We start from the raw sequence: 21,698 nt of genomic DNA, 5'->3' as shown, positions 1-21,698 counted from the left end.
TCTGCACATCATCAGAAGAGATCTGACACAGTGGATTAGCAAGGGCACGAAGGGCTTTAATGCAAACATGTAAACTGTGTCCTCCATGCCCTGATTTGGTAGTGAAAAACAGCTACTAGTTGGCATGAAGTGAGCTTTTTACAGCCGTGATCCTAATTAGCATATTTGATTGTATCACACAAAATGATTACAATGATAACATAAAAAGTGACATCATTGATAAAACAAATCTGAAGAGTGTAAAATTAATAGAATAACACCAAACAACCTTACTCAGGTAGAAAAATGGCTGACAAAACCTATGGGTCAGCACTCCGATGTATATATTGCAGTTCCTCCTGTAAAAAGAACAAGTTTGTAGGAGGGCTCACCCGGAAAAAGTTTTGCTTCCTGAAGCTCCTGCAGCTCCCAGGATGCAATGTGCAAAAAGCAGGACTCTGAACCGAAGTGCTTTTTGGAAATCAGGTATAGTCCTTCCCAACAGGAGGGACCTTTAGCCTGTTGTGAGTGAGACAGAGATGGCTGGAGAGTCCTGGTTGATGGCCGATACCCAAGGAAGGGAACTAGGCATAAGTAACTAGTAAGTGCAAAAGTAAGAGCGAGACAGCAACCTAACCTCCAAATGTGTGAGTCTCCCTCACAGTGAGTGAGACTAAGAGGCTGTTAGAAATGGGGTCTCTAATTGGCAGTCAGTGTACACCCTGTTCAGGAAGGGACACTCACTAAAGTCAGGGTAAAGGAGTCACACTCCTGAGATAACCCTTGCTCACTCCTTTGGTAGCTTGGCACGAGCAGTCAGGATTATCTCAGAGGCAATGTGTTAAGGATTTGTACTCCCCACACACAAAGTAACACAGGGAATACACTACAAATGGGCACCACACCAGTTTAGAAAAAGAGTCAATATTTATCTAAGTAAAACAAGACCAAGATGACAACAATCCCACATACACAAGCAAAGATACAAAAGTTTAAATATTAAATCTCAATAAAAGTGCTTAGAAACACAATAGCTCTAACTGGTGTTATCCAGCATCGTGACAGAGTAGTTTCCAACAGTCCGACTCCACTTGTGAGGGAATGTGGCGCTGGTCACGGACTTGCACTGACCCCAGGTAAGTACCTTAGAAACGATGCAGAGTCAAAGATGTGGCACAAAGTTGGGGAGGTGAGGCATCGCTGGAGCCGGTATAGCATTGGTCCCGTACACCTGCGCAGGAGGTGAGGCATCGATTCCTTACTGCTATGCAGGGGTACGTGAGGCATCAGTTCCTTAGGGACGCAATGGAGGTGAGGCGGTGTTGGCATTGATCCAGTGGAGTCAATGAGTCCAGCAGATCAAGACGCGATGGGGCAACCTCTCGGGGAGGAGTTGGGTGTCACGGACGTTGGTGACACTGTACTCAGGACTCACAGTTTTGCGGGACTTCAGAGGTGCTGCGGTGGCATCGGGCCTGAGGGATTGGTCGCGATCGTCGCACTTCAGCGTGGACCATGGCTTCGGGTCCAGGCAGCGCGTGGAGTTGAGCAGAGGCACTGGTTCTGGAGTAGTCCGGAGCCGATGTGCCTGTTTCTTCTTGTTTTCTGTCAGATTTCACTCCCAAGGGCCCAGGAACCGGAGTGGGCACCTCTTGGCAAGTCAGTGTCCTCAGCAAGAGAACCCAGGGGCTTGCAGGTGAAGTCTTTGAAATCCTTTAGACTTCTTAACAGGGGCAAGCTCAGTCCAAGCCCTTGGAGAAACTTCACAAGCAGGGTACACAGAAAAGTCCAGTCTTTGTCCTCTCCAAAGCAGAAGCAGCAACTGCAGGGCAACCCAGCAAAGCACACACAGCAAAGGGGCAGTACTCTTCTTCACAGCTCTTTTCCTTAGCAGAGTCTCCTCTTGATTCAGAAGTGTTCTAAAAGACTGGGGTTTTGGGTCCAATACTTATGCTAATTTCTGCCTTTAAAGTAAGTAAACTTCAAAGGAAAGTCTTTGTAGTGCACAAGACCCTGCCTTTCCTGTCCTGGTCCCAGACACACTCTAGGGGTTTGGAGACTATATTGTGGAAGTACAGACACAGCGCTATTCAGGTGCAAGTGTCAGCTCCTCCCACCACTCTAGCTCAGGAAGACCCATCAGGATATGCAGAGCACACCTCAACTCCCTTTGTGTGACTGTTTAGAGTGAATTCACAACCAGCCTAACTGTCATCCTGACCCAGACGTGTTTTCCACAGCCAGGCAGAGGCACAGAATTGATAAGCAAGAGAATGCCCACTTTCTAAAAGTGGCATTTTCAAACACACAAGTTAAAAACCACCTCCATTAAAATATGTATTTTTAAATTGTGAGTTAAAAGACCCCAAACTCCATATCTCTATCTACTCCCATTGGGAAATTGCAGTAAAGTGATATTTTAAGGCAATCCCTCACCTATGGTAGAGATAGGCCTTGCAATAGTGAAAAACGAATGGGGCAGTATTTCACTATGAGCACATGTAAAACACACCAATACATATCCTACCTTTTACATACACTGCGTCCTGCCCATGGGGCTACCTGGGGCCCACTTTTGGGGTGCCTTACATATACTAAAAACAAAGGTTTGGGCCTGACAAGTGAGTGCACCTGCCAGGTCGACATGGCAGTGTAAATCTGCGCACAGAGACATTGCATTGGCATGACTGACGCATGTTTACATGGGGTGGCACAATCAGTGTTGCAGGCCCACTAGTAGCATTTGATTTACATACCCTAGGCACACATGGTGCAATATATTAGGAACTTACTAGTAAAGTAAATATGCCAATTATGGATAAACCAATCACCAAATACAATTTAGACAGACAGCATATGCACTTCTGCGCTGGTTATCAGTGGTAAAATGCCCAGAGTCCTAAATCCAACAAAAACAGGCCATAAAAAACATAGGAGGAAGGAGGCAAAAAGTTTGGGGATGACCCTGGAAAAGGGGCCAGGTCCAACAGATGCTTTGGTGTTGAGCACAACAAAGTACCTTGTCCCAGGCACCAAATGCCGTGAGAGGACCACTCATGAGCTAACAACTAAGTAATGTTTTGTGAGGTCTTCAGCCCTGAAGCCTGTCCAGGCCACACTAAGAGAATGATGGGATCAAGCTTTCATGGACATCGATTCAACAACGGGCGCAGAAGTGACTTCATTGATCATTTTACCCTGATGACATCAAGGCTTGAACAGCCTCCTGTTGACTGTTGATGGGCGAAGGAAGAGGCATGAAGAGGGAGGTGAATCAGCTGTATTAGGGTGTGGGGATCAGGGAGATAGCAGTAGAGGTGAGGCATGGGTCTGTCGGTCACACGTGGGGTGATGGGTGTGGCAGGGAGGTAGGGCCAGGTGAGACACGTCTGAGGAGTGGGCTGAGGTGCAGAGGCATGTGGGTAGTGAATAAGATAGGGCAGGAATGTGGGGGCAGCTGGGTAGTGACTGAAGTGGGAAAAGAGATGTAGTGGCCAATGTGGTTTATGATAAGTGGAGTAGGAGTATATGTTGGTACAAGTGGTAATGAGTGAAGTAAAAGCAGGTGTATCCTGGCTGCGATGAGGTTGCAGTTTGGTAGTCACATTAGTAGGGACAGGCGAGCCAAGGAGAAGAAGCAGGAGGAATGTGATTTGAGGTGAGGGGGGCATCAGGAGGTGAGTAGAGATGGGTGAGGCAATGTAAATAGTAACTAAGGTGAGTTCGGGAGAGTAGAGGGCGTGTGGTTAGTGAATAAGATGTGGGGCAGGTAGGTGGTCTCGGGAGGGTACTCAGGAGGGTGGTAGTCAGACAAGACGCAAAGAGTGGATGTATGATTGGGGACAAGTGAGAAGTGACTAAAGTAGGGCCAGAGTCATAGGAACTAGGTGGGTGGTGGATGAAGTGGGCCAGGAGGTGGGAGTAGATGAAAAGTGGCAGCTGAAGCAGGCGAGCAGTAGCTAAGGTGGGGCAACAGGTGATTAGTGAATGAGGTCTTGGGTGGGGCTAGTATCCGGGGTGTGGGCAGCAGGTAGTGATGAGTAGGATAGGGGTATGTCAGACAAGTAGGTAATGCCTGAGAGGGGAACAGGTAGGTTTTGACTGAGCTGGAGGGAGGTGGGAGTGGGTAAGGAAAGTAGGAGGCAGGTGGATAGTGAATGAAGTGGGGAAAGCGTGTGGGTGCTGCTAGGTAGTGGCAGCTGGCGCAGGTGGGTTGTAGCTAAGGTGTAGGTACGGGTCAAGGATGGAGGAGGCATGTGGGTATTGAATGAGGTGATGCAGAAGTCTGGGTAGGTACAAACTAGGGAAGGACAGTGGTGTGGGGACAGATGGGTAGCTGTTGAGATGGGGCCAGGGGACTGAATGGAAGGGGGGGTAAGTCAATGGGATGGGAAAGAGGTGTGGGGCAGTGTCTAGTAAAAGGGGGCAAATTTAGCATTTTAGGGATTTGGTTTTCTCTAGACTTGCTCCTTATCACCAGAGGGGGCGCTCACGAGTTGTCATAGAGATGAATCTATATATAGTAAATGTTGAAATTCAGCATGTGGTGGCGGAGTGACAGCACCATCCCACCTCCCAACCACTGTCAAGTGTCAAGTCCCTGTCACATTCTCCATCCTGGTCACCTTCCAAAATCATTCACACGTCCTGTTCCTGCCACAATCCCAGCCAGCCTCCGTCATGCTCTCTTCCCTAGTAGTACCTGTCACACTCCATTTCCCTGTCACGTGGCAGTCACACTCCTGTCTCCGGCAGTGACCTGTCTGGAGCCAGCATCAAGTTATCTAGGACCATCTCTAGTTCAACCAAGTGCATCACTGGCATTATGGTGCCAATTCTTGGCATGTTGTGAGCAATTGTGGTGAAATTGTGCTGTATAATGCACAGATGTGCAGCAGGTCTCCAAACTTTTCTTAGAGAGGGTAAACTGCAGACATTCCTGGTGAGGTTCAGGCTTGCTTGGCACACAGGTGTTTAACTACATCTTTAATGCTCCTTCTGAACCTATATCTTTATAGTAAATTATGCACAATCTAAGCATATTTCTATATTTTTCCTCGAGAATGCCCCCTTTCCCCCCTCTTCCGAACACCAAATGAAACAATTTTCACTGGATTCACTTTCTGGCTGTGTGCAATCCGTACTGGGTATTTAGGGCACACCACAGTTAGACTTTTCCAGCCAACGCCCTTTATGCCACCCTCCTTTTGAACGTTCAACATCCGTGCCTAACTGACCATGGTACCCCTCAAAGAGCATTTGTCCCGCTCAGACACAAAACCCTGCCTCTGTGGTCCCAGGGGCCTGAATACCTGGATAAGGGAAAAGCATCCCCTCTCCTCCCAGCTCTCCCACTCACCTGCTTCTTCTCGGCTTGGCTCTGAGTACCTGCACCTGCTAGAGATCTGACTACGGATGCTGAGCAGAGGGCGGAAGACCGGGACATCTCTGTGGACTGGTCTCTCTCATACAATGTACCATGACGTCTAACCCAGTCCACCCTTATTCCCCCCACCCCCATGACATCTACCTCCTTGCCTTTCCTGTTTCCTCTACCTCTCGTGGACAGCATGTCCTTTCCTCCTCCTCCGTCACACTGTACATGCCTGGCCCTACTGTCCCATCTCTGCATCCATCATTCTTGCTATCATGTCTTATTTCCTCTCTTGTGGTTCCCCTTGTGCCTTTGTTCCCTCCGCTTTCAGACATAAAAGTGTTCTAGGAATTGCCAAGATAATTTAACATTATTCATTCCTTTCGTGTATTTCCCTTTGCTCACTCTTTCCCTAGTCTTCTTTCTTCACCTTTCATTTTCTCTTTTTTATCATTTCTTTCCCTGCCTCTCTACATTTCATCTTCATTCTCTTTATTTCCTTTCTGCCTCGTTGCTTCCCTTCGTCTTTTCTTAACTGCTTCTTTCTCGCCTTCTTTTGTTTTGCACCTTCCTTATTTTTCTTCACTTTTTCATTTTCCCACTTCTATTTATTCTAACACTCCTCCGTCTCCGCCTCTCTCTTTCCAGCTAGCTCCACTTTTTTCTTCATTTGCTCCTTCATTTCCGCCCTTTTCTTCATTTATTCCACAATTTTCCTTCTTCTTCATTTATGTTTTCATCTACTTCCTCCCTTTTTTCTTCCTCTTCTTCTGCACATCCCTTTCTTTCCCTTGTCCTTGCTTTCTTGGACCTTCTCCCCTCCCTTGCTTTCACCTCCCTTCGAGTCTTCCCACCTCCCTCATCCTCGTTCTTTCAGTTTCACTCCCTATTGTATTCTCTCATTTCCTTTTTTCATCCATCTGATTTTTCCAGCTCTGCCTTGCTTCTTCGGTTGAACTCTACTCTGTACCACAAAAGGCATCTTATGGAAAATGATGAAAAACCAACCTCCCCCTCCCGCCCCCCTGAAATCCCATCCTAAACATTTGCAGCACTTCAGTTGACCATGAAAAATGTATCCCAGGTCTGAATCATATAAGCAGCAAGGGTGGGTGGGGAACTGGCCTGCCCCCTCCCTTGAAGGAGCCCAGTCCTTTACCTCGGCTGACCTGGTAAGGGGCCCCCGCGTGGGCCTCGCTTGTTTTCATTAATCAGATGAAGGTGATGCAGAGAAGGTGGGGCTGTGATATGGAATGGAGGGGGGGTCACGTGAAAAGGAGGACGTTGGGGGGGGGGATAGAATCTACAGCACGAGAAGCAGGCAGAGGAGACGACTGGCGACGAGGATAGAGATGGGATGAGAGGGGATAAGGGGGAGGGGGGGGGTATCGTGCAGCGAAGGGGGTACCGTGCTACAGTGAAGGGATGGACGGCAGAGGGGGTAATTTAAGGGAAATGTGGGAGAGGGCAAAGGAAAGTTAGAGATTGGGGGAAACTAGAACGGGAAATTGAAAGTTGGGGGGAGGTCAAGGGGAGGTGGAAAGCACAGGGAGTATAAAACAACGGAAGATTTCGGGGGTGGGGGGCTAAGGGGGAGAACGGTGGGCCGGAGGGCTCCTGGAGGCTCAGAGGTGGCTAAACAGATATGTTAAGGGGTAGGGAGGTCAGGGGCAGATAGAGCAGCAGAGAGGACACAGATGGGTAGAATCAGGGTAGGGGGGGCAGGAAGGAGAGGGGCTATTTGGATTGGTGGGGCGTGAGGTCAGAGGAGTGGGTTAAAAAGAGGGGGCGATGCTGAGGGTATGAAGCAGGGATGTAGGGCGGAGAAGAGGCTCAGCCAGTGAGGGTTGTTGCTCAGCTCTTGAAAATATTTACATTTTTGGGTGGGGGCTGAGGTTAGCGAGCCCTTTTAAATCCATTTCTGACGTTGAATTGATTAGTCGATTTCTGGAACAATATGGAGTAAATTATGCTAATCAAGCCCCCGCGAGCGGCCGAGGCCTTGTAATTCTGACAGTATGGCCCAAAAATGCTGCCTGAGCAGGTCTGCCAAAGGCAGGAGATTGGAGCTTCCTGGCAGAGAACCAGGTACCGAGCTCCAGGGAGCTCCCGGTCCCAGCCCCTGCCTGCGGAGAGTGAGATGCTGTATACTGCATCACCTATAGAGAGACCTCACTGTCTCCTACGGCAATTACCTATAGAGTGTGACATGCTGTATACTGTCTCATCTCAGCTCCTATCGCCTATAGAGAGCGAGGCGACTCCCTCACTGTGTCCCATGGTAATTACCTATAGAGTGTGACATGCTGTATACTGCCTCATCGCAGCTCCTATCACCTATAGAGAGCGAGGCGACTATCTCACTGTGTCCCATGTTAATTACCTATAGAGTGTGACATGCTGTATACTGCCTCATCTCAGCTCCTAACTGTATCACCTATAGAGAGCGAGGCGTCTCCCTCACTGTCTCCCATAGTAATCACATAAAGAGTGTGACAAGCTGTATACTGCCTTATCTCAGCTCCTTCATGTATCACCTATAGAGAGCGAGGCGACTCCCTCACTGTGTCCCATAGTAATCATCTTTAGAGTGTGACATGATGTATACTGCCTCATCTCAGCTCCTAAGGGTATCACCTATAGAGAGCGAGGCGTCTCCCTCACTGCGTCCCATGGTAATTACCTATAGAGTGTGACATGCTGTATACTGCCTCATCTAAGCTCCTAAGGGTATCACCTATAGAGAGCAAGGCGTCTCCCTCACTGTCTCCCATAGTAATCACATATAGAGTGTGACATGATGTATACTGCCTCATCTCAGCTCCTACATGTATTGCCTATAGAGAGCGAGGTGACTCCCTCACTGTCTCCTATGGGAATCACCTATAGAGCGTGACACGCTGCATATCGCCTTATCTCAGCTCCTATCACCTATACAGAGCGATGCGAGTCCCTCACTGTCTCCTATGGGAATCACCTATAGAGTGTGACATAATGTATACTGCCTCATCTCAGTTCCTAAGGGTATCACCTATAGAGAGCGAGGTGACTGCCTCACTGTCTCCCACGGTCCTCACTTACAGAGAGCGAGATGATTCTTTCACTGTCCCTTATGGGAATCACCTATAGAGTGTGACATGCTGTATACTGACCTATCTCAGCTCCTAATGATATCACCCATAGACCGAGAGATGATTCCTTCACCGTCATCTACGGAAATCACCTATAGAGTGTGACATGCTGTATACTGCCTTAACTCGGCTCCTAAGGATATCACCTGTGAACCCCTCGCTGCCTCCTATGGAAATCACCTACAGGAAGTGAGATCACCCTCCCTGTCTCCTATGGCAACCATCTATAAGAAGTGAGGTGACTCCCTTACTGCCTCCTGTGGGAATCATGGGAAATATGAAAGGCTCGCTGCTCGGACGGTGAGATGAAAGCATACAGCCTCTCTCTAGGATACAGCCCCTCTCTAGGACAGTGAGGTGAAAGCATACAGCCTCTCTCTAGGACAGTGAGGTGAAAGCATACAGCCCCCTCTCTAGGACAGAGCCCCTCTCTAGGACAGTGAGGTGAAAGCATACAGCCTCTCTCTAGGACAGTGAGGTGAAAGCATACAGCCCCCTCTCTAGGATACCGCCCCTCTCTAGGACAGTGAGGTGAAAGGAAACAGCCTCTCTCTCTAGGACAGAGAAACAGCCTCTCTCTAGGACAGTGATATGGAAGGATGCAGCCCCTTTCTAGGACTGTGAGGTGAAAGGATACAGCCCCCTCTCTAGGACAGTGAGGTGAAAGGAAACAGCCTCTCTCTCCAGGACAGAGAAACAGGCTCTCTCTAGGACAGTGAGATGGAAGGATACAGCCCCTTTCTAGGACAGTGAGGTGAAAGGATACAGCCCCTCTCTATGATACAGCCCCTCTCTAGGACAGTGAGGTGAAAGGAAACAGCCCCTCTCTCGGACAGTGAAATGAAAGGATACAGCACTTCTATAGGACAGTGAGATGGAAAGATACAGCCCCTCCCTAGGAAGTGGGGTGAACGGATACACTCCATCTCTGGGACAGTGAGAGATGAAAGAATACATCCCCTCTCTCGGACAGTGAGGTGAAAGGACACAGCCCCTCTCAGGATACAGTCCCTCTTTCGGACAGTGAGGTGAAAGGACACAGCCCCTCTAAGGATACAGCCCCTTTCTAGGACAGTGAGGTGAAAGGATACAGCCCCTCCCTAGGAAAGGGGATAAAAGGATTCACACCATCTCTAGAACAGTGAGAGATGAAAGAATACATTCCCTCTCCCGGACAGGGGGGGAGGAAGGGGGGAGTTTAAAGTATTCAGCCCCTTCTTGGACAGTGAGATTGAAGCCAGCAACCCTTCTCTCGGACAGTGAGATGAAAGAATACAGCTCCTCTCTCGGACAGTGAGGTGAAAGCCGCCTCCACTGCCCCAGCCCTTCTCCCTGTATCATCTGCAGTAATAGCTGGCCGCTGCCAGAGCGTCATCTCACGCTACTCTGGGGCACCGGGGGCAGCAGGGCATGTCTCTTCTCATAAAAGAGCTGTTATCTCATACCGGCTGTACTTTAATCGGCGCTGCGGGAGATGTCTCGTGGAATTAGCGGTGTCTGCTAGGCGCAGGTACTGGAAGAGATGGCTCCTCACAGGCTGTCTGAGCAGCTCGCCGCTGCTGAACAATTTATGAGCCCTGTCCACAGCACGGGCCCCGACCCAGCCGGGTGAGGGGAGTCTCGGCTCAGCAGTGACGCATACACGGACCCTTTGTCTACGGAGCCATCGCGGCGGACCGCAGGTGAGACTCCATTGAAACCTATGGGGCCATCGAGGCTGAGCATGGGCGAGACTCCATTAAAATCTATGCGGCTATGGAAACTGATAAGGGACAAGCCTCCATGAAAATCTAGGAGGCCATCAATGTTGACCATGGGGGAGACTCCATTGAAATATCTGGGGCTATTGAAACTGATAAGGAACAAGCCTCCTTGGAAATCTAGGAGGCCGTCAATTCTGACCAAGGGTGAGACTCCATTAAAATATATGGGGCTATTGAAACTGATAAGGGACAAACCTCCATGGAAATCTAGGAGGCCGTCAATGCTGACCATGGGTGAGGTTTCACTGAAATCTATGGGGCTATTGAAACTGATAAGGGACAGGCATCCATAGAAATATAGGAAGACATCAATGCTGACCATTTGTGAGACTCCTTTGAAATCTATGGGGCCATTGAGGCTGAAAAGGGGTGCTCCTCCATGGAAATCTAGGAGGCCTTCAAAGCTGACAAAGAGTGAGAATCTATTGAATTCTATGGGGCCATCAAGGCTGCATTGGAGTGAGACTCCATTAAAATATATGGCTGGGTGAGCCCCCACTGAAATCTAATAGGCCATCAACGCTGACCAAGGGTGAGACTCCTTTGAAATCCTTTAGGTCCAGACATAGGTGGTCATTCTGACCCTGGCGGTCTTTGACCGCCAGGGCGGAGGACCGCGGGAGCACCGCCGACAGGCCGGCGGTGCTCCAATGGGGATTCCGACCGCGGCGGTAAAGCCGCGGTCGGACCGGCACCACTGGCGGGGTCCCGCCAGTGTACCGCGGCCCCATTGAATCCTCCGCGGCGGCGCAGCTTGCTGCACCGCCGCGGGGATTCCGACCCCCCCTACCGCCATCCAGATCCCGGCGGTCGGACCGCCGAGATCCGGATGGCGGTGGGGGGGTCGCGGGGCCCCTGGGGGCCCCTGCAGTGCCCATGCCACTGGCATGGGCATTGCAGGGGCCCCCGTAAGAGGGCCCCTACATGTATTTCACTGTCTGCTGCGCAGACAGTGAAATACGCGACGGGTGCAACTGCACCCGTCGCACAGCTTCCACTCCGCCGGCTCGATTCCGAGCCGGCTTCATTGTGGAAGCCTCTTTCCCGCTGGGCTGGCTGGCGGTCTGAAGGCGACCGCCCGCCAGCCCAGCGGGAAAGTCAGAATTACCGCCTCGGTCTTTCGACCGCGGAACGGTAACCTGACGGCGGGACTTTGGCGGGCGGCCTCCGCCGCCCGCCAAGGTCAGAATGAGGGCCATAGTTACCTTGGGTACACCTCCTCTCTTTCATTGTGTGTCACCAGAAAAGGCCATTTTGAGTACAATCCACCTCTCACTGTGTGACACCGGACACACCACTGCAGGTACTTCCCACCTTCCTTACATTGCGTGCTGCAGACATGGTTACAGTAGGAAAACACACCTCCCTTTATTTGTGTCCCACCACACAGGGCCACTGTGGGTGCCCCTCCTTTCTCTGTGTGCCGCCAGACTTGGGAACTTTGGGTACAGCCCATTCCCTTTCACTGCATGCTACCAGATGTGGCCACTGTTGGTTTGCGATCCTCTCTTTCATTGGGTATCACCAGAAGTGGGGGCCGTGGGTATTCCAATTTCCCACTCATTGTGTGCCACCGGACATGGCTACATTGGGGTAGCCCATCTCCTTTTTCTTTGCCAGCACTTATTTTGAGGTCTCGGACCCGTTTTTCCAGATCAGACTTTGACCAAGAGCAACAGAGAGAGAGGCAAAAAATAGAGAAAGGTATGAAAACTGACAAAGCGGGAAAGTGTGGTTTTAAAATGGCCTGCATGACTGAAATACAGATAAGAGTGTAGGGTGGTGGAAGGATGAGGCATGGGGTGGATCAAGACTAGGCAGCAGAGGTATTTGATAATCCTGGCATTCTTCAGCGCTGGTGGTGGGTCTCTGTGACAAAATATGAGACATAATACTTAATTTTACTTTTACAAATTAATCTCTATGAGAGGGGAGCTGGTTTTATCCAAATCTTGGATTTCCTATGGAAGTCCCACGGTCGTGGAAGCCCTTGCAGAGTCTGTGCCACCTATCTTTCCTTCTTTGCCCCTTGGCATGGTTACAGTTGGTACAAATAAATCACGCATGTACCTGGTGATGGCAAGCTCTCAAGGTTTTTTGATGAGAAAGCAAGAGATTTATAGGGGCTAGTTGTAGGGATGATTATGGGCCTGATTCTAACTTTGGAGGACGGTGTTAAACCGTCCCAAAAGTGGCGGATATACCACCTACCGTATTACGAGTCCATTATATCCTATGGAACTCGTAATACGGTAGGTGGTATATCCGCCACTTTTGGGACGGTTTAACACCGTCCTCCAAAGTTAGAATCAGGCCCTATATCTTTAGTTCACACTATGGGAAGATAACAGAACAAGTTTTCTCATCGGCTTCAGGTAGGAGAGTTATTAGGGAAGCTGCAGAAGGCTTTTATTGAGGAATCATGGGACAGTCGGTGGCAAAGACACACCCTACCTAGCCGACAAGCACCCACCACAGGGACAGGGAGACCTGCTCTAGGAGTGAGGACTAATCCTCCGAAGGGGCTCATGCTGGGAGTGTCAGGAAGAACATCAAAGGTGGAACCCCATTCAGCATCGCTAACACAGCATTCACAATTTCCATGAACACCTCCATGTAAGCCTCCATCTGATGTACATCAGTATAATTCAGCTCATATATCAATTTCCTGCCCAATAGTTTGGCAGCACAGAGAGATCTCAACAAGAAAGCATGCTGGTCTAACATGGGCCCATGACGACGACGTAAGAGCTGAAATAGAATATAGACACAGAAGCTGTGAGGGTGGAGCCATCAATGAGACAGGTTCAAGGGGCGTGAAGGGTAGGTGGGGCTGGGCTGTGGAGCAACTGTGGTCTGCATTTGGAGTAGTGCCACAGATGCCTACAGTTGTAACAGGAACATTCAACAGGTGAGTTCACCCACCATTCCCGTCTTCCTCCACTCTCAGGTCTACAATCTATTTTGTGACATTGCACGTGGCCTTAGTTGTTTTCTCTGATGATACTGAGTAACTGCACTTCTTTAATTTGAAACTATGACATTTTAATAATCTTTAAAAACATTACAACTATTCTGATACAAAATATACATGTAAATTAAATACAAATATTTATTATTTAACTAGAACAAATACAAATAAATATTACAGCACATTAATTCATAATATTAAATTGAATGTGTATTTAAAATTCATCTAAAATATGTATTTAATTTGTAAATATTATTTCTTTAAAATAATTAATTCTTACCCAAACTAACATTTTTAATGTTTTAAATGTAGTTACATGTCAAACGTTTTAGTTACTTTGCATTTTTTACTCAAAGTTTAATTTAAATGTTATTTTAATTTTTCTTATTACATTCTAACTTAATCAAAAAATCAGTTAACAGTGATATATATAAAATGGCAAAATATTAGTATTTATTCAATTTTAGTTTTGGTTCCTTTAGGGTACTAGTTTATGTCCCTGCCTCTCTTATTTTTTATTGGAGTGTGTTGCAGTACCTGTGAGTGGTTGCACAGGGTGCTTGAGTTATTTTAAGGCAGGATTGTAGTGCATTTGCTACTGTCTTGAAGTGTTTAGGGCTGTAGTAATTTCAGAAGTATAGTTTGTGAATAGCAATGGACTTACTCTTTTATGAGTGTGTGCTTATAGTAGCCTCTCCCTCCCTAGACCCACAAGAAATTTCCGTGAACATCTACCATTTTGTAGTGTGTACTTCCCTTTTTCCCCCAACTTCCTTGCCCCATCTATATTTATTACTAAAACATAGGAGTATGAGTGTGGAGATAGAAAAGATAGGGAATGGAGGTTGATGTCTCCGCCTGTAGATTAGTGAAAAGCATTTTGTAGTATGTGAGTCGTATATGTGAGTCGTACTACTACTGTAGTACTAATTTGTATACTAAAAAATGCAGTTTGTGAGTTAGATAACTCTATGCTTATGTAATTTTCTACGTATAGCTCCTGCTGCACAACCTAATTGTTTACAGGCTTTTTGAGAACGGCAACAGTGTGCAAACGAGGAGCCATTACACTGCCTTTTATACTGTCCATGAGGAACTGGGTTCAATGAACACAGGCATTTAGTGCAGGTGTAAAGGCAAAGTGATGGTGCTCTATCACAGTGTAAACTCGTAAAGTTAGTAGGAGTGTACGAAACGCGTGTAATTTGCTGTAGAGTAATACAATTCTAGAAAAATGACTCATAATTACACAACATCCACGTGGTACTCCAAAAATTATCCCAACACTCTGGGTAAAAATTCAACTCAAAAACTTAATTTTGAATTGATGTCTAGCTGTTTGTGTTCAGAACATTTTCGCTTGCATTGGGATTTATTTGTAGTTTTGTGCTAAAATGTACCCAAATGGTCCACTTGAGTAAAAAATCTACCTGAAATGTTTGTTGACTGACCGTGTTAAAGGAACAGCCGATCACATTCAAAACACTGCCATTCGTGCTGAAATATTACTTGATTAGCCTGCTCTGGTAAAAAAATCTACCCAAAACGTTTGTTGACTGCCCCAGGTTAAAGCAGTTGCCGCTCATGTTCAAAACACTGCCACTCATAGTCAAAAATTTCCCCAACAGTACATCTTGCGCTGCAGTTTCTCCTCAAATGTCAGTCTTGTTACACAACACGGTGTACTGGCATAATTTGGGTAATCTCACATAGATTAGGCTATGCAAAATTACTAAAATTATGCTAGTTATGCCAACGGAATTAAAATTTCACCTAGGCCTTATGGTTTGCGCCGCTGCAGGTACTTAGGGAAGGTAAGCCAATGTCTCTGAGTCAGCAGCGTAGGAAGGCCTATCATATCTGCCTTTGCATCTGGTCATAAGGATAACCTAGAAGACTGATTGGTTAAGTACAACTTTATTATGCAGGATGCAGCCCTTCTAGGCATTTATAGGTGAGCATTTTGAAGGTAGTTCTGGCTTGTATCAGTGGAGGCTTTTGGTCTTGTGATTTTGCTGGCCATATATGAGGAAAACCTCAACCTTTTGTGCTTGTAGTCTTTCTATGTGGTTAGACTACACTTTGACATAGCAAAGGAGTGAGGTTATTACAGTATGTGCAAGAATGGATGATGTTCAATCAGAATAAAGGAAATGGTGATTTTTGAGGAGTGTTAACGAAGAATGTAGGAGGTGGATCTATTACGTTTTGGTCTAGGTTAGTCAGCTTTACTACCAAGATGTCCATCATGAAACCACTGAGATATAGGCTGACGTAGTCCATCATGAAACCACTGAGATATAGGCTGACGTGGTCCATCATGAAACCACTGAGATATAGGCTGATGTGGTCCATCCCAGCCCCTTCTGCTTGTAGATCTTCTGTTTCATTGTGAACTGCTATTTGTTGCCTCTTTAATAACTATAAGCGGTATTGTCAGCTTAAGTATAGAAAATGAAGTTTTGGGATATTTGGAGCTGTGTGTGAGGTTGACCACATATATATGAATGTAATAATAGTTATGTAGTACAAATCTACATCAGAAGCAACGGAATACTGAACAGTGGACAATAGGCCAGAAGTAATGACCATCAACACAGAGGCAGGCAAAGTTGGGTTCCTATTTCTTAGAGGGTAATGCTGCTTGGCTAGATGTGTGTTCAGTTTCTTTCTGAACTGCAGTAGGGGTGGAGCAGTTCTGATGTTGCTTGGAATGTTGTTTCAGACCCTGGCTGCATGGATGGAGAACATAGATGCTGTAGAGAGGGAGGCTGGGTTAGGGAAGGGTCCTTGGGCAACTCTATGTGCAAGTGGACTGAGTTAGGACCCCCAGTCAGGCCTTTTTCAGTATGCTTATTGAAAACAATTCAAACCTCTTTAGTGAGTGAATAGTGATACAGTATGTGCCACTGACTGAAAACAGTGCATGAGGATGTTGTTGCTAACCACTTTGAAAGCAGTGCGGGATTCATTGAGGATCAACATGCATAGTGGACCTTCGTCAGCTGCATCTAGCAAGTGCTCCCAGTCACTGGCTATTCCATCTTTGTTTCTCCCTAGCCACCATACGGCATTAAATAACTTTTCAACTTTGCCGATTGTTAATATATTCATTTGATTTGTACACTGGGTTCTATTCTGCTTTGTATTACTTTACTTTTCCTCTTTAGCAATCATCGGAAGATACGTTTTCTTCACATCAGGGATTATAACTCATTGTACATTGGGTTCTGTTCTGTATTGTATTACCTTACTTTTCCATCTTTAGCAATCATAGGAAGAAATATTCTCTTTACATCAGGGATTTTATTACAAGAACGGAGGCTCCTATTATGCTTTCCTTTCTTGCTTTAATCGAATAGCAGCCAAGATAATATATTACAAAAACTACATATCCCATGAAACATGAGGAAAAAAGGTCATTGATGATGTCACAAACAAACAACCAATAATAAATGTCCAATCCCAATAACTATCTTAACTACGAGCAACAAGTCCTCTTTTCTTGCTGCTCGCAGTCAAGATAAGTTCATTCCTCATATCGTTTTTCTTATCTTTGTGTATTTCTTGTATTACGATTTAACTTTTCTTTATATTAATGTTATGAAAGAATATTGCTTTTAATGTTTAACTTTTTAATTTTCTTGCCTCTTTTCCTCTCAGCGCTTGCTTCGCGCTTCACTGGCTGAGCCGAGCGTTCTTTCGAACGTTCGGCTCTCCCGCCGCTTTCCTCTGAGGAGCGCGTCTCACTTCAACGCGTTTCCTCAGAGCAGTTCGGCTGAAACTGACACGTCGCTACGGAAACCTCCCCCTGTGATCGGGAGGCTCCGTTTTCACTTCCAGCTGCTAGCTGAGAGTCTCGGCTTCATCGCGAAGGGCGCGACACGCCCCCTTTCAGTATCTTTTTTCTTTTTTCCTTGAATTTTGGCTGTCAATCCCTTGCTCGCCCACAATATTTTTAACCCTTAGTTAACTGTTAAAAAATTTAAACAGTTTTTATTTCAATTTGGGAGTTTTTCTGCCTGGCATCCTTATTAATTAATTATTTGTTTTATTATGTCAAAACAAGTAGCTGATCATTCCAATGATATAGATATGGATAATTTACGTGCTGATTTAAATTCTTTTATTCAAGAAACAGTACAACAGGCTGTATCTTCGGCTATGTTACAGATGTCAAAAAAATTAGAATTGTCTTTTAAGAAAATGTCCTCTAAGGGTTCCAATGTTTCGGAACCGGTTAAAGGTAAAAAGCGCATATTTTCCAAAGTTCACGTGGAATCGAGCGCTGATGAATCTCCCCAGATGGCTGGTCCTTCCCCCCGTAAGGAAACCAAAACGGTGGAAAAGGGTCCCTCTCCTTTGAATATTGTTCAGTTGAGGGATACTGATGATGACATGGATTATGATGATGGGGACGATGATGATTTACAGGGTTCTGACGACCTCTGGAAAGGGCCTTTAGAGAAGAGGCTGAAAGTTTCTCTTTCTGATACAAATCCTTCACAGGTTAATGATTTTACAGTACTTGATGCTTTGGGGGAACCAATGTTTGATCCGACTCTAATACACCACCCAAACTCTACGGAATGGTTCCCGTCTGATCACGTGGCGGAATATGTTTCGTGTCATTTAAGACACTCGTTAGATAAAGCCACGAGGAATAAACTACGATCTGAATGTCCTCGTCCCTCCCTTCCTTGTAAAATTACTTCCACTCCTGTAATTGATCCTAACATGGTGTTATTCTTCTCCAAGTTCGGTAAGGATCCTAAGAAAGGGGTCGACCGTGCGTGGTCCATTTGCCAGGACCGATTATTGGATTTGGTTGGTCCCTTAACTAGGTTTCTCGATTTAGCTGAGGATGCCAGGTTGGAAGGCTCACAGATTGATCCTGAAGCTCTGTCCAATTGGGCCCAGCGGGCAATCTGTTTGTTGGGAAATGCAAACACTGCTATTTCTCAGGAGAGACGTAAGAGTCTTTTACTCAAGATAGAACCTAAGTTGGGCAGTTTCGCAGCCAGGGAAGAAGGACAGCAGGCGGACGGCCTTCTTTTTGGAGACTCATTCATTAAGGAGCTAGGTAGATATGTTTCTACCTTTGCGACATTGGACAAGGCTCAATTTTCAATGAAAAAGATCTTCAACTCCAGAGTTTTTGCCAGGGCCGGTAAAGTAAGGAGCCGCTTTACCGGCCATTTCGCCACCCGCGGTGGCAGTTTCCGAGGCTCTTCCATCTACTCCACGGATTTCAGACCTCAGTTCTACCCCCAAAGAGGGAGGGGCTTCAGGAGCAGAAGCTTCCGTCAAAGGGGAGGACAGGTCTCAGGTAAGAGTTTTATGTTTTGGCCCTCTTCCTGTAGGTGGTCGATTAGCCCATTTTCTGTCAAATTGGTACCGAATTACCGCAGATCCTTGGGTTCTTCAAACCATTCAGGGGTACTGCATAGATCTCTATCAGGTTCCCAGCCAAACTTCTCCACCTCTTCCTCTAAGGTTCTCTCAAGAACAATCTCGTTTGATGAATCTAGAGATTTTATCTTTAATTTCAAAAAATGTAATAGAAGAGACTTGCTTCCATCCCTCGGGTTTTCTCAGCACCATATTTTTGGTACAAAAGAAAAACAAGAAATTTCGCCCAGTGATAAACTTAAAACTATTCAACAACTACGTTGTTTACAATCATTTCAAAATGGAAACGATCCTGCATCTCAGAGACATTCTGTTGGAGGGCGATTGGTTTGTTCGACTGGATCTTCAGGACGCTTATTTTGCGATTCCTATCCATCCCTTTTACAGAAAGTTCCTACAGTTTCAGTGGGAAGACTCGATTTTCCAGTTCAAAGCACTCCCTTTCGGTCTAGCTTCGGCTCCTTGGTGCTTCACAAAAGTGATGAAACCAGTGGTAGCTTCTTTAAGAGCTCAGGGAATAAGATTGATCGTCTATCTAGACGACTTTCTCATAATGGCTCAGAACAAGGATACCCTGTTGCAACACTTGCACATTTCCCTTCATCTACTACAGTCCCTTGGCTTTCTAGTAAATATGGAAAAATCTTCTCTAGTTCCCTCAACTCAAGTGGAGTTTCTGGGTTTCCTCATAGATTCCAAAACCACATCTCTGTCCCTTCCCCATCAGAAGGTATGTCGTATAAAGCACGAGTTACGGCAGGTCCTCAGTCTCTCTCATCTATCTCTGCGATCCTTAGCAAAAATTGTGGGCCTATTGGCTTCATCCATTCAGGCCATATTCCCAGGACCGTTACATTACAGGGCTCTCCAAAGACTAAAGATTCGTCATCTCCGCATGGGCCTTCAGTACTCGGACGTTGTTCGGTTAGATCAGGATTCTCGCACGGAGATACAATGGTGGCTCGATCATTTGGAAGCCTGGAACGGAAGAGCTATTTTCTCTTCGGCCCCAGATCTAGTATTAGAATCCGATGCAAGTCGGACAGGTTGGGGCGCAAGGTGTGGCAACATCTCGACTGGGGGCGTATGGTCAGAGAGGGAGTCTGCCTTGCACATCAATTGTTTAGAGATGCTTGCAGGCTCCTTTGCTCTGAAGACCTTCGCGAAGGACAAGGTAAGCTGTTCTATTCTCCTAAAGATGGACAACATTTCCGCCGTAAAATATATCAATCATCTAGGGGGAACAAAATCCAAACCCCTTGCCGATCTAGCCAAAAGCTTTTGGGAGTTTTGCCTTCTCCGAAAATTGTCGGTCACGGCACAATACCTTCCAGGGAAAATGAATACCATAGCAGATTGGTGCTCACGCTACCTAAAAGATTCCAGCGATTGGCGTCTTCATCCTTTAGTATTCAACAAACTTTCTTCAAAATTCGGCCTCATGTCGATAGATTTGTTCGCTTCACGATTGAATTCTCACCTCCCAAGATTTTACAGCTGGAGATCGGATCCCCAGGCTCTCGATACGGACGCTTTTCTCCAAGACTGGTCTCCTCAGTTCAATTATGCCTTTCCTCCCTTTATGATGATTGCCAGAGTTATAGCCCAGGTTCGTCGTCAACGAGCCTCCCTGGTTTTGGTAACCCCCTTTTGGCAAACCCAACCCTGGTTCCCCTCGATTCGAGAATTGTCAATAGACTTCCCTGTCCTGATTCCTTCCTTCCCGGAGCTCCTCCTCGATCCAGAAGGTCTTCCTCACGACATGATTCTCGACCAATCCTTAACTCTGGTAGCATGGAAGATTTCGGGTCAGCCTGGAGAACCCCAGGAATTTAGGAAGAAGCTGCTCAATATATCCGCCACTCTTGTGCCCCAGGAAAATCCAAGGCCTACAAGTCTGCCTGGTTGGTCTGGTGTGGCTGGTGTTTGGACAGGAACTCAGATCCCTTTTCAGCCGATGTGACTCTAATTGTTAATTTTTTAGCGTCTCTTGCCTCCCAGGGAAAGGCATATAGAACAGTGAATACTTATAGATCCGCCATTTCTGCTGAACATGTTCGAATCGATGGTAAGCCGGTTGGGGAACATCCTCTGCTGTGTCGTCTTTTGAAGGGAGTAAGATTTTCTAATCCCCCTACTCCTAGATACACGCATTTATGGGATGTGAATTTGGTTTTAAATTTGTTCAATTCTTGGCTCGATAATGATTTACTTTCTTTAAAGTGTCTTTCTGCGAAGTTAACTATGTTGTTATGTTTAGTTTCATTGAAGCGTGTTTCTGATGTAAGAGCTTTGGACATATCTTCCGTCCAGTTTTCTCCTTCTAACGTATCTTTTAGAGTTCATAGGAGAACTAAAACTAATATTTCTATAATTCATTATCCGTATTTTCCTTTGCATCCTAAGCTATGTGTGGGTAAATGTTTAAAAGTTTATATTGCCAGAACTGCAGATTTAAGAACGTCCTCCTCTCACCAGTTATTGATTTCATTTTCTAAACCTCATAAACCTGTTTCTTCTCCAACCCTAGCTCGTTGGGTTAAATGGGTTATGACCCTTGCGGGTATTGACACTACCTCTTTTGGAGCTCATTCTACTAGAGGCGCCATGGCTTCTAAGGCTATTTGGGCTGGAGCTCGCTTGGAGGACATTCTTAGATCAGCGGATTGGTCTAATGTTACTACCTTTAGGACCTTTTATTGCAAACCTATTTCTTCTATGGCTGATTCAGTTGTTAATATGCTTTAAACAAGCATAATAGGAGCCTCCGTTCTTGTAATAAAATTCAGATTTTCCTAGCTTTAGTGAAGGAAAGTCTAGATTTTATTAAAGACACGGAGGCGAGTATTATCCCACCGCTTTATTAACCCACCCTTTCTTTTTCAGTGCCGGCTCCTCCTGAACCACACGTCTCATCCTGAAGATACCGATTCCGGGTGTGAGGCCCTTCTTCGGAGCCATCTTTCTTCTGGCACTTCCCATGTTCACCACTTACCGCGATCCGGATGTTGTGATATCCGCATGGAACCGTCTCCTCTCTCTTCTCTGGACTTTGCCAAAGACTTTTT

At 46.4% G+C, this 21,698-nt stretch overlaps 1 long non-coding RNA gene across 1 annotated transcript in view; it reads right to left on the bottom strand.

Moving 5' to 3' along the window:
- LOC138301865 (uncharacterized) overlaps positions 1–21,698 on the bottom strand; it is a 131,657-nt gene that overhangs the window by 9,701 nt on the left and 100,258 nt on the right. The gene's annotated exons all lie outside the window — the stretch shown is intronic.

This window comes from Pleurodeles waltl, chromosome 6, assembly GCF_031143425.1.
Source record: "Pleurodeles waltl isolate 20211129_DDA chromosome 6, aPleWal1.hap1.20221129, whole genome shotgun sequence".
Lineage (NCBI taxonomy): Eukaryota > Metazoa > Chordata > Amphibia > Caudata > Salamandridae > Pleurodeles > Pleurodeles waltl.
This window is presented reverse-complemented; position numbering and strand designations above follow the sequence as displayed.